Raw genomic sequence first — 16,367 nt, forward strand, 5'->3', positions numbered from 1 at the left:
GACAGCTCTACACCTACATAAATAAGAAGCATTAGTCACAACTGAAAATTTTCATGGTAAGAAGGCTTATATAAGATTGGGAATATTATTCACAAAGATGGTATACTATTGAAACGGGGAGTCATTAATCCTAGCTAATATATGGTATATGCACAATGAATATGATGATAAAATTTTCATGATCAAGGTTCTGGTACCCAATATAAGCCCTCACAATCTCATGATGGATGAAAATTTTCATTGTGTTATTCATAAGTATTCAACAACTGCAGCCAACTTGACATCAATCTGTTTATTTTATAAGGACAGTTTAAATATCTTGGGGTAAACATCACAAGTAAGTATAAAGATCTTTATTAACACTATTTGGCTATCAGTAAGGAGAAAATCAAAAAAGATGTGAACAGATGGCAAACCCCCCATCTCTCATTAGCTGGAAGAATCAGTACTGTCAAGATGAACATGCATCCTAAGGTACTTTTTCTATTTCAGTGCATCCCCATATACATTAATAAATCATTCCTTAAGAAAGTAGATTTAATTATAACCTTATTTATCTGGAATTTGAGACGTCCACAAATTCAAAATGCAGCACTACAAAGACCTAAAGCAGAAGGTGGCATGGCACTACTTTCAATTTTATTACTAGCAAATATACAAGCTATAAAGATCTGAAAATTGACCCAAATTGGTGAATATACACAAGCCTGGTCTTTAGTAGAAATAAAACCTTGCTGTACTTCTTTATATTGCCTGCTTTGTGTCCCAATAAATACTAACTACTATAAATATAACAATAATGCAATTGTCCACCAGTCACTCAGAATGTGGAACCAAGGCAGGAAGCACTTTATGGCAGAGAAGCTTTTATCTGTTGCTGTTTTACATGATAATCACCTTTTTCAACCCTCTCAAACCCACACAGTATTTAATCTTTGGAAACATCTGGGATTAAGACAGAGAACTGCATATAGATCACTTTTTTGGATCTTATGAACAATTATGCATCAAATTTTACTTTCCAGCAACACAATTCTTCCACTACCTTCACATCAGAAATTTTGCTAAAAGAAACCTACCCAATTTTCCATACCTCTCACCTATTTATGTCCCAGAAGAAATACTGATCAATCAAAGACACATTTCAATAATATATAAAAATATGTCAAAATCATTTCCTTTCAAAGATTCTAGGGTATGGTAGGAAAAGTATCAATTAATATCAATTTCAATTAAAGAAGGAGTGGAAGTAAACCAAGTATATAATACGCTCTAGCTTCATATGTGCAAAGCATTCAATCATTCAACTTAAAATCTTTCATCAATCACATCTATCTTGTTTAAAATAGTCCAACATCTATAAAGGCCAAGATCCACCCTGTGAGTGTTTCAATCTTGTCCAGCTCACTGGGCCACATGCTGTGGGAGCTCAACAAATTAACATAATTTTGGACAAAAACCTTTGAATACCTATTAGACAGCCTTGGTGTCACAATCCCTCTTAATCCATTAACACCTGGGTTTGGTGTACTCCCAGATGGGCTTAAAGTGGAGGAGGACAAATTGATTGTAAAAGGATGCATCACACTACTAGCATGTAGACTTATCCTGCTTAACTGGAAGAATCCCCACCCATCTTTTACAAGTCAGTGGGTAACTGATGTTATATACTATTTGAAATTGGAAAAAAACAAATTCTCACTTTTAGGATCTATTGGAAACATGTTAAAAATATGATAAAATTTACTTAATACAATTTTAGAATAAGTATTTATATCAAGGGAAAAAGGCATTTTCCCTTCTTTGTTTGTTTTTCTTTTCTAACTATATTTGACCAGGCTGTCGGCTCTCGTTGAGTTCTGTTTTGTTGGTTTCCTTTTTTATCTCTTATACAATATATATATATATATATATATATATATATATATATATATATATATATATATATTGTCACAGGAACGACCATGAGACATCAAGAAGGGTTGGGACAGCCACCCATTTAATCGATTACGGCTGCAAAATTGGTCTAATAAGGTAGACATATTCATTCAACTGAGTCCAAAACAGAACTGACTTCTTCAGACAGTATGGCGGCTTTTAAAGGCCAGCTAAGGAAGTGACGTCATCAGCCCCGGAACCGGAAGGAACGTCATTGGCTGCCCCAGAGCCGGGCGGGATTTCCCTAGAATGGTCTGCAACAGATCGAGAGGGAAAATTAGTACACTCCGCCACCCCGTGGCCTGTCATGGAATTACCTTCATTTAAGCCCTTTAGCTGTCTCCTAAACACACGTGTGTGACAGGGCCTCCCCTTAGCCCAGACCCGTCGGGTCGGGCGTCCTGTACCGAGAGGTCGTGAACGCGGGAGAGAGCATCGGCATTGGCGTGTAGAGAACCCTTCCGATGAATGAGCGAAAACTTATAATGTTGCAGGTCGAGGAACCACCTCGTGACTCGTGGGTTAGACTCCTTGTGCAGGGCCATCCACTGTAAAGGGGCATGGTCCGTGACTAGTGTAAACTCCTGACCCAAGAGGTAGTACCTCAACTGTGTGATCGCCCACTTAATCGCAAGAGCCTCCCTCTCCACTGCCGCATATCTGGTCTCCCGATCCAACAGTTTCCGGCTTAGGAACATGATGGGGTGCTCAGCACCATCAACACTTTGGCTCAACACCGCCCCTAGGCCTGTGTCCGAAGCGTCCGCCTGGAGGATAGAAGGCCGTGAAAAGTCAGGCGCCTTTAAAACGGGTGCCAACGTCAGGGCCCTTTTCAAGTCACTGAAGGCTGCCTCCGTCATCTCAGTCCATACCACAATGGTAGGAGCCCTCTTCTTTGTTAAATTAGTCAAGGGCACGGCTCTCTCTGAAAAACGTGGTACAAACCAGCGGTAGTACCCCGCCAATCCGAGAAATGCCTGGACTTGCCGCTTGGTTTGTGGACGGGGCCATGTCAAAATGGCTTCTATTTTAGAGCACTATGGCTTCACCGTACCACGTCCCACCAGGTAGCCCAAATACTTGGCTTCCTCCAATCCAAAGAAACATTTCTTTGGGTTGATGCAAAGACCGGCTTCCCCCAGCGTCCGCAATACGGCTCCAACGTGCTGTAGATGTTCCTTCCAGGTGCTAGAATAGATGACGTCGTCATCCAGGTAGGTAGCACTATACGTGTTATGTGGGCGGAGCACTTTGTCCACCAGACGCTGGAAAGTTGCAGGAGCCCCATGTAACCCGAATGGAAGGACACGATACTGCCAGTGCCCACTAGGGGTGCTAAACGCGGTTTTACCCTTTGCGGAGTCCGTTAAAGGAACCTGCCATTACACTTTGGTCATGTCAAGTGTGGTCAGGTATTCTGCCTGTCCAAGCCTCTCAAGAAGGTCGTCCACTCGAGGCATCGGATAAGCATCAAATTGTGAGACCTGATTAAGCTGACGGAAGTCATTGCAAAACCTCCAACTTCCGTCAGGTTTAGGAACCAAGACAATTGGGCAGGACCAGGGACTATGACTCTCCTCTATGACTTCTAGATCCAGCATGCGCTTGATTTCCAGTTCCACTTCTGCTTTCTTTGCCTCAGGAAGACGGTATGGGCGTTCTCGGACTACGACCCCGGGTTCAGTCACAATATCATGGGCAACCAGAGAGGTCCTTCCTGGGATTTCATCAACCACCTCCAGGATGGACGAGATAACTGTCTCTAGCTCTCGCCTCTGTTGGTTATTCAAATTAGACCCGAAGTTAAGGGTGTTACTTTGAGCAAAGAAGGAGCGGGGCTGGTTGAGGTGGGATCGGGGTCCCTTTCCTTCCACGGTTTCAGCAGGTTCACGTGATATATCCGCTCACTCAGTCGACGATTGGGTTGTTTCACCAAATAGTCGACGAGTCCCTTTCGCTCTTTAACTTCGTACGGCCCTTGCCAGTGGGCAAGTAGTTTAGAGTGGGAGGTGGGAACCAATACCATGACTCGATCCCCCGGCTGGAACTCCCAGAGGGTCGTGCCCCGGTCATAATAGTGGGCCTGTGCTGCTTGCGCCTCTTGCATGTGACTTTGTAATATGGGTCGAATTTTCTCAAATCTATCATGTTACTGCGCGATATATTCCAAAATATTAGTTGAGGGAAGGGCCTCTTCTTCCCAACCTTCCTTTAAAATGTCCAATATGCCCCGGGGTTGTCGTCCATATAATAATTCAAAGGGGGAGAACCCCGTTGAGGCTTGAGGGACTTCCCGATAGGCAAAGAGCACGAGGGGGAGGAGCTGATCCCAATTCCTCCCATCCCCACTGACCACCTTGCGAAGCATCTGCTTGAGAGTTTGATTAAATCTCTCTACTAAACCGTCGGTTTGAGGATGATACACCTCGGTTCTCAAGTGCTTTATTTTGAGTAATTTGGCCGTTTCCTTGAACGTTTCCGAGGTAAACGGCGTCCCTTGGTCCGTGTGGACTTCTTTAAGGACCCCAACTCGCGCAAAGACCTCCATCAGTACCCGTGCGATTGCTTTAGAATTAGCTGAGCGCAACGGAACAGCTTCTGGATATCGGGTCGCATGATCTACGAGGACTAGTATATATTTATGTCCTCGAGCCGAGAACTCCAGGGGTCCTACTATGTCGACCCCTATCCTTTCGAAGGGAACATCAATTAAGGGAAGGGGAACGAGAGGAGCACGGTCCCTCCTAGGAATTTGCCGCAGCTGACATTCCGGGCACGAAACACAGAAATGGCAAACCTCCTCGTTAATTCCCGGCCAATAGAAGCGGAGCTTAATGCGCTCTAGAGTTTTTTCGGTGCCCAAGTGGCCTCCCACGAGATGGACGTGCGCTAACTCACAAACTTGCCGCCGGAAAGTTCGTAGAATCAGCAACAACTTCCGTACCCCCCCCTCGTGTTCACTGTCCCGATATAATAAGTCATTTTCTAACACAAAGTGGGGTCCTTGTGGCATGGGCTGACTATTGCGTTGGCCGTTGACGAGGACTACTACATTCTTAGCAAATTTAAGGGAATCGTCATTTCACTGTTCCCTTTTAAATGATGCCGGTGTTTGTCTGAATTGAAAGCTCAGATCTGAGAGAGGGTCTGGGCTGACCTCAAGGGGCGGAGAAACCTCCCACTCTGGTGAGGAGCGGACTGATGACGTATTAGTCCACGACGTGCCAGGAAGCTCTCCATCCTCCTCGTGATCTCCCATATCTCTCTCCACCGACTGTGTACACGGTGTGGAGACAACCTGAGACGGTGGATTCCCATCTGTTACTAGGCCCAATTTCGAATAAGGCGAGATCAGTACTGCACCGCTTTTATTGTCAGACCAGTCCCGCCCGAGAATCACCGCACACCGAGGATTTGGAAGTGCCGCAACAACAAGATCTTTGAGTATTCCTCTGTGGCAGATGAAACACCGGGCGGATTCATAGGCGTGGACATCTCCGTGTACACAGGTAATGCTGATCTTTGTTTTTAACCATTGTCGCGGTAGTACATAACGGCAATCGACCATAGAAAGGTTGCTGCCGGAGTCAAATAGGGCCTCTACTTTGTGACCGTTTACAATGACCTCTTCCTTATGAGCCAAAGCCAGGGGGTTTGAAAGTGCACACAATCCCACCCCCTCTCTCCATTTACATTCCGCCTTGCCCCTGAGCGAGGATCACACCCGCGGGATCGGGGACTCCGGTGCAAACTCTGGTTTATGCCGGGAGGGCAGTTTACGAGGGACGTAATCTCTACGGCGTCCACTTAAGGACCGTTCAGCCTTCCCAGATTGCGAGACTGCCCTGGTTGTTTCAATGAGCTCTATGAGCTCGTTTATATTTGAAAATTCTCCCCAGGCCGGCTGGGTGAAATGCTCAGGCAGGCCATTTATAAACAGCAAACATGCCACTTTTTTTACTATCTGATAGGTGGTGCAATCAGCGGGCCTTAACCAGCCTGCCACCTGTTCCCAGAGAACGTCCAGTTGTTCTTTGGTAGCCCGTTCAGGGTCAAACCTCCAGGTTTGTATTTTCTTCACCTGCTGGCCTGGGGAAAGTCCACTTTCCTGTGGGACCTTAGCCCCAGTGGGAAGGACAGCGCTCTCCTCCGAGAGAGCATAATAAGTCCCCATCGTTTGCCCCATAGAGACTAGCCCACGTCTGTGTGTCCCCTCGACACTCTCCCTATTCAATTTGGGTGCCCCAGAGATAGCCAAAGGGAGCGGAGTCTGCACAGGTTCTTTCCGAAACCCGAGACGCACTCCCCACCCGAAAGCTCGGCCCAGGTACTTTCCCACCTGGACATGATTCAGGTCCGGTCCCGTTCTCTTCAGGGCTTTCTCCATCCTGCCGACTACACCACTGTCACAAGAACGACCATGAGACATCAAGAAGGTTTGGGGCAGCCACCCATTTAATTGATTACGGCTGCAAAATTGGTCTAATAAGGTAGACATATTCATTCAACCGAGTCCAAAACAGAACTGACTTCTTCAGACTGCATGGCGGCTTTTAAAGGCCAGCTAAGGAAGTGACGTCATCAGCCCCGGAACCGGAAGGGACGTCATTGGCTGCCCCAGAACCGGGCGGGATTTCCTTAGAATGGTCTGCAACAGATCGAGAGGGAAAATTAGTACACTCCGCCACCCCCTGACCTGGCATGGAATTACCTGTATTTAAGCCCTTTGGCTGTCTCCTAAACACACGTGTGTGACAATATATATATATATATTTGCAGCTGGAGATCCACAAAGGGAGAAAAAATGAATCACATATCATAAAGTAGTTTTTATTCCTGAGCTTTCAACCCCTTTCAACGCCATCAACAGACACTTGGACATAAATCCAGCATATGTAAACTTAAGAAGAACATGTTCATAATAAATAAACTGTACACCCAATACCCCCCCCATCACACTGACTTAGCCACAATCCCCCACCCACCCCCTCCACGTAATTTTTTGCTATATATTGCCTTTGATTCTTGTAAGTCTAAGCATTATCCTCTGATGAAGACCCCTGGCAGGGGTTGAAAGCTCAGGAATAAAAATTATTTTATGATACGTGATTCATTTTTTCTCCCTTTGTGGATCTCCAGCTGCAAATATGCAAACCGTATCACAGACCTTCTCTTCAATATATATATATATATATATATATATATATATATATATATATATATATGGTATTTATATGGAACTACATTAGCATGGGTTCTGTTGACCTACAGCTGACTGAATATTGCAGGGGTTGAGTGTTGAGTGTTCAGGTGAATGGGATTTTTTCCAATGTTTGTATAACTGTATTGATTGTTTCTAGGACTGAATGGTGTTAAACTGTTTATGTTTTATTTTCTTAATAATAAAACTGAATCAATATGAAGTTGTGTTAGACTCCATAAAGGCCAAGGAAATAATAATAGTTATTTAGACAGATTACAAGAAATCACATTGATAATATTGTTAGCTGAATACTGAAGCATAAATAATTCAAAGATTGTGAATATATGAGTATGTGCTCATAAAACATAATACATGAAGATTTGATGCCAGAAGTTAATGTTTGACAGCTGTAGAACACACAGTCAGGAAAAAATTATTAATATTAATATTTTACTGTTATCTGTTAGCATAGTCATTTCCTAATAAGAACACCAGGTGGAAAATGAAAAAGCATTTATTCTTGTGCAAAATTAATAAAATGAATAGTAATGCATCTGGTGTCATTTAATAACAGGTGTTTCAATTTGTCTTTTTATAGATTGTAGAGCCTAATTACAATTTTCACTGTATTCAAATCAATAATGAATAACATTTCAGAAATGTTAAAGTGTTAAAAGGTTAATGTCTGCTGTTATGTTGCAGTGTTTTTATGTTCTTTAGAGTAATTAATACCATATTTTAAAAGCAATGTTAACAAAACAATATAGGGTCAAGCAAAATATAAGCATTTTAAATTCTAGGACTAACAGTAAAGTACTTAATAGAATTTTTAATCATTTTCTAAAGCAGCATACATGTTAACATTTGAGTCATCATAATCAATTCAGTTTAAATGCTGAGCTATTGTTTTGTGTTGAGAATTTCAGATATTTTTTTTATCAATATTTTAAACATCACAATGAATTATCAACATCATGTAAATGGTCTATTGCTTATTGTATTCTACCCTTCTTACCCAGCTTTTCTTTTTTAGGGTAATGGAGACCCAGATTTTAACTAGGAATAAATCCTGGATGAGTGAACAGTCTATCTTTGAACACAAGACTACAATCGACCTAACTGCAATACTGTGAGCAGTGGTAGATAGCCTTTGGTGCCAGCAGAATCCTATTGGAACAGGCGACCTCCATACAGAGAGTACACTAGCTTAAAATCAAACCTCTGTCTTTGTTCCTATGTACTATTAGATGAAAGAAGACAAAAAAGAAAGTTTACTTACTTCACAGCAAACATAGACAGATTTGGATCTTTCTTAATTCAAATTAATAGATTGCCTCTTCTGAAAAGAATATCTGATGTCACTCAAATAAGAACAAAATCTGACAGCCACTCAGAACAACAGTAGCCAGAGTTTTGAGACAGAATGTCTCAGTGTTAGGATGTTTAACAAGGTAGAAAGGAAAGCTTTATTTTTCAGGACTATCATTTTTGAATGATCTCTTCAACATTAGACATATTGATGTTTCTTTTTTGGAACACAATGTTGACTGGGCATGCTGGCATTTTGTTATTTTCCTCTTGATTATGGTACAATTTGAACAAATTTTGAAATGTCATGTAATCTCATCTTCTCCTGCCCTGTAGTCACTGACACTGAGCTGTTAACTTTCTGGTTAGGGGGTTTAGGATATTATTACCAAATCATTGCTCTGATTTACTGGTTCACTGCTTCCAGTGTTAAAACAACTTGGAAGAGAAAGCCTCTCCCTCCTCCTTTACTTATGTTTGCTATTTCCCAAAATATTTTACAATTTACTTTAAAGTAACTGGATACTCAAAAGTATGTACAACATATCAGCAAAGAAACAAAACAATCCTCTCAAAGCATTTCTAGACTTACCTGTATTATAAAATACATATACAGTATTTTAAAATGTACACTTTAACTCAAAATGGTTCCAGTCAGCAATGCACAAAATAATTGGCAGATGAGGCAGCAGTTCAGAGCACACAGTGCCTTAACATTAGTATATAGTACACTCTGCCTTAAAGAAATAATGTACTCAAAATATTTTTTGTAAGTTACTTACTTAATGTAGCTTGAAGTGATGGCAGAGAGTCAGTTTTCTACTCAAATGCACAAAATGTGCATAGTCCATGCTTCTTTGCTAAAATATTGTTAAATAGATAATTTCTCAATAATCAGTACACACCATAAACAAAAAACTAAAGACTAATGGGAATGTCTTTTTAACTTGAGACCCCACCTTATTAGTTGGTTAAAAGTCAGGTGTTCAGTCAAAAGTATGTAGGGCTTTGGGTTTTTTGACCCCAGGCTTTTCACATGCCAAATTCTCAGCCACAATAACGCTCTGCAAGTTCTCATCATTCTGCAAGGTCATGCTCATTTTCAGCACTAGGCACAAGCTCTTTAAATTGATCCTGTATTGGTGTATTTTCTCTCAGTATTATTAAAATATAATTCCCTGACACAGTACTGTGGAGTGGTGGCTTGTGGTGCAAGTCCATGATGATACAGATACATACATGAAAACTATGTAGATTGTGTGGAAAATACAAAACTGTATAGCAAGTTCTAATATGAATGCATGTTTCTTTTACTTTTTTGGGTATCAGACCTAAATTAGGTAGGAAATGACTGAATTGAACAAAAAAATTGTAAAATAAATATAAGCCAGTAAGTACTGACAAAAGTACAGTAGTAGCCTCAATCCAGTTTCACTATGCTGCAGGGAACAACATAATGCAAACAAATTGTGAATGTGTAGAGCCATTTATATCCTCTACAAAACTCAGGAGAGTTGCTTTAAACACTGAGCAGTGCTTCCAGCCCTGTCTAAAGTTACTGCAATATTTTCTATAATTTATAATCCCTGATGGGTGCAGTAGAATTGATTAGAAGTAAAACTGGAAAACAGCATGTAAATTTCAATCTTGAATTACATAAAATTACATTTGGGTTCACTACTAAACTGTGTGTGCTTTATGAGGTACTTGTATTAGAGATCAGAAAATACTGTTTCATTAACACTGAAAAATTGCATATTTTAACACAATATAAAAAAACAGTACTATTTAAAAATTATTTTTAGATTTATATCAAGTTCAGGTTTATTTTCATGTATACATTGTACATAGTGCATATTATACAATGACATTCTTACTGTTCAGAAAAGTTAACAATAATACAATATGAACAAAAAGACATATTTGTTAATAAAAGAATGGAATAAGACAGACTGATAGAAGATCACTAGAGAAGAATAAATGAATAGAAATTATGAAAAAAAAATGCCAAGGGAAGTGTCTGGTGGCAATTCACTCTTCAAACTACTCATTCAGTACTCAATCCCAACGCATTTCTTTCAAATTTTGAATCTGAACTGGATTACAATCACATCTTTGTATGCCACATCAAAATAAAACAAGAAAAAGTCAGATTAATTTATTTTTATTAATCCCTTAGTAACCAGATTTTCTTTCATACAATGGCATTACCTCAACTAGTCACACAGTTTTCTTATTGTGTAAGACATTAGCAGGGCACCCATTTTATATTTATCTGTGAGGATCTCTGTAGGCTCTCTTAGTGTGGTAGGGACTTTCAGCAAAATATCAAAATGTGGAAAAAAGAGGATTCTAAGTAGTTCAGAGATCTGATTTCAGAGAAGCACCCATCTTACTTACATTTCTGTAGAAGTTTTGTGAGGTTGCATTGGTTGACATGTATTGAGTTTTCAAGTTTGCTGATAATATTGTGGAGTTTGCTGTGTGCTGCTTCCACCTAGGTGAGTTGGCAGAAAACTCCTTGGGTAAATATAATTACTGGCATGGTATGGCGAGGATTTCTAGGTTTGGTGAGCAGGATTCAGAGGTAGTTTTAATTGCAGTGCACCATTTATTGTCGACTAGTAAGTATACACCACCCTCTTTGTATTCACCATTTGCTAGGTGGCTTCTATCCATGCAATAAACAGTGAACTTCTTTGGATGGATGAATGGTGTGAATGAACACACTTACCCATATTTCCATAGAGGTGTTGTAAAACAAAACAAGGTAACACAGATGAGGTGCTGGGGTCAGTGGTGGAGCAACTTTACTTTACTTAAGAACATTTTTCAGCTGGGCTACTTTTATTTTTACCCCACTACATTGTCAGGTCAATTAGCATACTTTTTACTTCATTACATTTTCCAGCAAGTCCACATTACATGTTACACAGACCAAACTATTACAAATTCATAAAAGAGACCAATCAGATGTGTTGTCAACTTAGGTTCATCATTAGTTCATCATTGCTCAACCACAGCCAATAGAATGGCATATACCATTTAAAAATAAAAGCACAATAACAGTACTTTCCACTGCTCATTTTGCCCATGCTTCCTGTTCACTGTTAAGAAATGGAAATGGAACGTGGACTTTCTCCACAGTTGTATTTGTGTTTGTCTTCTTTGGTGTTTGCCATCCTGTGATACTTGTTGATGCTGTTTGCTATATCTTCTTCCAGTCCAGCAGATTTTGGAATATTTAAAAATTTTAAAGGTATTTTGATGATAGCTATTATTGTCCAAAACAGCACATGAACATTAGAGTATGAATAAACATTAAAATAAGTATGCAGCAACACAGCATTTCCTCCAGGCAACCTAATTTGTCTTCTAAGATGTGAATGTTACTTTAATTGACAACTCTAAACTGGCTCAAAGGTGAGTAAATGTGTTTATGTGAATGGGTGTGCTCCATAGTGGACTGGACCCTGTGCAGAGTCATTTCCTGTCATACCCATGTGCCTCTTTTAAAACCTTGAGAACTTAAAAAGTATGTGTATTTATGTACAATCAATAATGCAAAGATATGGATATCTTTGGACATACTGCAGCATCCCTTGAGTTTAGCGTTGGAAAGAATGTATTTGGTTTATACACTAATAGGAATTAAACTAATGTCACCTTTTTGCATGCATGACATGGCCTTAAAAAGTGGCTGAAATTATAGTCTCTTTAGTTGAGCCATCAATTGAAGTGGAATTTTTAAATCATAGTCTAAATGGAAGATTATGTTGCAGTCTGACTAAATATGCAAAGTACCTGTAAAATGCAGAGAATGATTCACATCAGTAACAAGGAGGACATGAGATGAAGGTCTTATGTCTAGAAGCACTGAAGCATACTGATTCATTATTACAAAGTCCTGTCAGCTTCAGCTAGCCTAAGTATAGTATATGGTGCTTATTGGATGGAAAGAGTCTCTGTTTAGTGGGTATCATCAAAATTAATTCTAGCAATACATTCCTATTTGATATACTAATTGCATATGCATGCTGTTATGAACCATCTTTGTAAATAATTCTTCAGTCACAGACATCCTATTGTGCTGACCATCAGAATTACCTGATGGATGGCTGTTGATGGAGTCCAGGCTACAATACATTTCAGATTAACTTTTGGTTACTGTAACAAGACAAAGGTAGATTACAGGACTATTGTTCAACAGTCCACAGTTTGTGAGGCTCAAAGACTGTGCATCAGATATGGATGTGAGCAACACTGGCGCACCACAAGAAACAGTCCTGTCTCCTTTTCTCTTCTTTGACTACAAATAGAACACCAGGTCATGTCACTTGTAGATATTCTAAAATGATTCTGCACTTAAGCAGTGTACTGCTAAGGGGCATGAGACAGAGTATAGGAGTCAGGTGGAGAACTTTGTTTCTTGGTACAGAAAGAATTGACTGCAAATTAGCATTCACAAAACCAAGGAACTGGTTATTGAATTACACTGCACTAAACAGCCTTTATATCTGGTCACTATTCAGATACTGGATGCAGAGGTGATGCACTGCTACAAGTACTTGAGGGGTCAACATTATTGACAGGCTAGACTCGCCTTGTAAAATAGAAGAACTATATAAGAAATGGCAGAGCAGGCTCTTTTCTCTAAACAGACTGCGTTCCTTTAATGTGGGAAGTGACATCCAGGTATCATCACTTCAAGAGAGGCTCACTGAGTAAACAAACTAATTAAAATGACAGGCTCAGTTTTGGGATGCACTCTTGACATGTTGTAGGTAGTAGCTAAGGAGAAAATTAAAACTAAACTGAGTGTCATCATGAACAATTCTGCATATTCTCTCTCTTACACACTAACACTGAGGACTTTCGGCCAATGGCAGCAGAAGTGTGTCAGAAAATGATAGTGGGGCTTGTTTATACATACAGCCAGTACGCCTGCATAATGGATCTATCTATCTATCTATCTATCTATCTATCTATCTATCTATCTATCTATCTATCTATCTATCTATCTATCTATCTATCTATCTATCTTTCTATCTATCTATCTGTTGAGGAAGGCAAGCTCTATTGTAGGCATGGAGCTGGACAGTTTGACATCTGTGGCAGAGCAACGGGTGCTGAGCAGGCTCCTGTCAATCATGGAGAATCCACTGCATCCACTAAACAGTATCATCTCCAGACAGAGGAGCAGCTTCAGCGACAGACTGCTGTCACTTTCCTGCTCCACGGACAGACTGAGGAGATCGTTCCTCCCCCACACTATGCGACTCTTCAATTCCACCCGGGGGTGGGGCAAACACAAACGTTAACATTATACAAAGATATTTTCTGTCTGTATACCTGCATTGTTATCACTCTTTAATTTAATATTTTCTTTATCAGTATGCTGCTGCTGGAGTATGTGAATTTCCCCTTGGGATTAATAAAGTATCTATCTATCTATCTATCTATCTATCTATCTATCTATCTATCTATCTATCTATCTATCTATCTATCTATCTATCTATCTATCTATCTGTCTATCTATCTAATTATCTATCTATCTAAAGAGCTTGTTTAAAATTGTCCCAGCATGTTGTCCCTCACAATATATATATTTATTTATTATATATATATTGTGATGGAAACCCGGGCGTCAGCAAGCAAAACCCCGACATGAACACAGAAGCACAGTCCTGGGTTCAAATAAAGTTTGTTTATTAACCAGGTTTCCTCAAAATACACAATAAGCACAAATACAGGTTTCTCTTTCAACTATAATTTCTCTCAACAACAACAACATTTATTTATATAGCACATTTTCATACAAGTAATGTAGCTCAAAGTGCTTAAAGTGCTCTCACCACCGCACTGCCCTCCTCCAGTCAAGTGTTTCCTCTCTACCTCCCAGCTCCAAATTGCCTGGATAAGGGAGTGTTGTCCCTTTTACTACAGACCCAGGAGTACTTCTGGTTCCAGGGTGATTGCCCGATGGAAGCACTTCCAGGTCACACGGAAGTCCATTAAAACAGGGAGCTTGTCTTCCTGCAGCATCCTCTCATGGCACCCAGTGACCCCAGCAGGACTGTCCTGCTGGATGACATTTCCCAGCATGCCCTGCTGGCTTTCCACTGGGCATGGATATCTGGGACTGCTGCCATTAAGCGTGCTTCGGGAATAAAAACTCCCAAACAATATCTTTTCTTTTACATGGGCTGTCTTTTCGTATCCTTCCTTCCGGGTCTGCTTCTTGTTTTCTTTCCAGCCGGGATGCCCGTCCAGCCCATGTAGCATCTACTATATATATATATATATATATATATATATATATATATATATATATATATATATATATATATATATATATATATATATATATACTTACCCCCTGGTTGCTTTGCTCGCCAATCCCCCGGCCTGCACTACGCACCAGTCACTTCGTGTCTCTGCCACTTATGTTGTGAAGAGGTGGGCAGAAGCACCCCAAAGAGATGCAGTCACTCCTCTGAAACCCCCTCTTAAACGGTGATACAATGGGAAACAAATAAAAGTTTTTTTTTACCTCCTCCTTGCTTGATCAGTTGCTGGCTTGCTGCTGCTGCCATGCCGGGTAATCTACATTCTGCACAGCGCTTCGAACATTTAAAAGCCTGTACAGCAGCTGTCTTTGTCATCTACTCTTTGTCTTTTATTTCCGGCCCTGGGCATGGTTAAATCTGTTGGCACATAGTCTTGTCTCGCGGGATGTGAGTTCTTGATATTTTAGTTTATAATTTAAAAATGGAATAAGAATCTGAAAATCTAACAACATCACATTAAAGTTCGATAAATTCTGAAAAGAATGATACCAAAAATATATATGTAGTTTTTAAAATGAGCCCGATTTAAAGCGTGACAAAAAACATCACATAAAATCGTTGCACAAAATCGTTCCACTTTTAGGCTTAGGATTTATATATATACTGTATTGTAAAAACCTAAATTTACTCCTGGAGACAAATAAAGCTCTAACTTAACTGAGTAATAAGTAGTACTGTCAGTTTTAAGTAAAACATTTCTGGACAGCAATTCAAGGAAGCTTATATCACAATAAAACAGGCCGCTTCAATGGCTGGTAGTGGATGTGGAAGTTGTTTTATATGTCAGATGTATAAAATTCAAGATTATACGATTGGCTAAATAATCAAGTCAAGTCAAGTTGGGGAGCATGCACTGGTACAGTGCGTTGCCGCACCCACTACACGACGAAACAGCTCAGGATCCTGGTTGGTAACCCCCCAGGCAGACATGTGGTCTAGTCCCATCCTCAGGAAATGACCCTCTATCTGCTGGAGCCAGGTGTTACGTGGGCGACCCCTTGGCCTGGTCCAGCCACTCAGGTCCACAACAATGAGGATCTTACAAGCTGAATCACCCTCGGGGTAACTGAAGCTCCCTCACAATGCAGGTAATGTGCCTCATTCGGGACTCCATGAGCAACTGCTCATTTGACACAAAGTCAAACCAACAGTACCCAAGGATTTTCTGGAGAGACACAGGAGTCCAGTCTTCATCTCACGTTACTGGATAGCGTCCATATCTCACAACCATATAGCACAACAGGAAGTACCAGGACTCTAAAGACTTGGACCTTCGTCCTTTTGCATAGATATCGGGAGCACCACACACCCCTTTCCAGCGACCTCATGACCCCCCATGCTCTCCTAATCCGTCTACAGATTTCATAGGAAGGGTCACCAGAGACATGAATGTCACTGCCAAGGTAAGTAAACCTCTTGACAAGGTCGACACTCTCTCCGCAGACAGACACACTGCTGATGGCTGTGCCCAAGAGATCATTAAAGACTTGGATCTTGGTTTTTATCCAGGACACTCGCATGCCCAGACACTCAGACTAATCGCTCAGTCTCTCGAGCGCCCTGATCAG

This window comes from Erpetoichthys calabaricus, chromosome 1 (assembly GCF_900747795.2).
Source record: "Erpetoichthys calabaricus chromosome 1, fErpCal1.3, whole genome shotgun sequence".
NCBI lineage: Eukaryota > Metazoa > Chordata > Cladistia > Polypteriformes > Polypteridae > Erpetoichthys > Erpetoichthys calabaricus.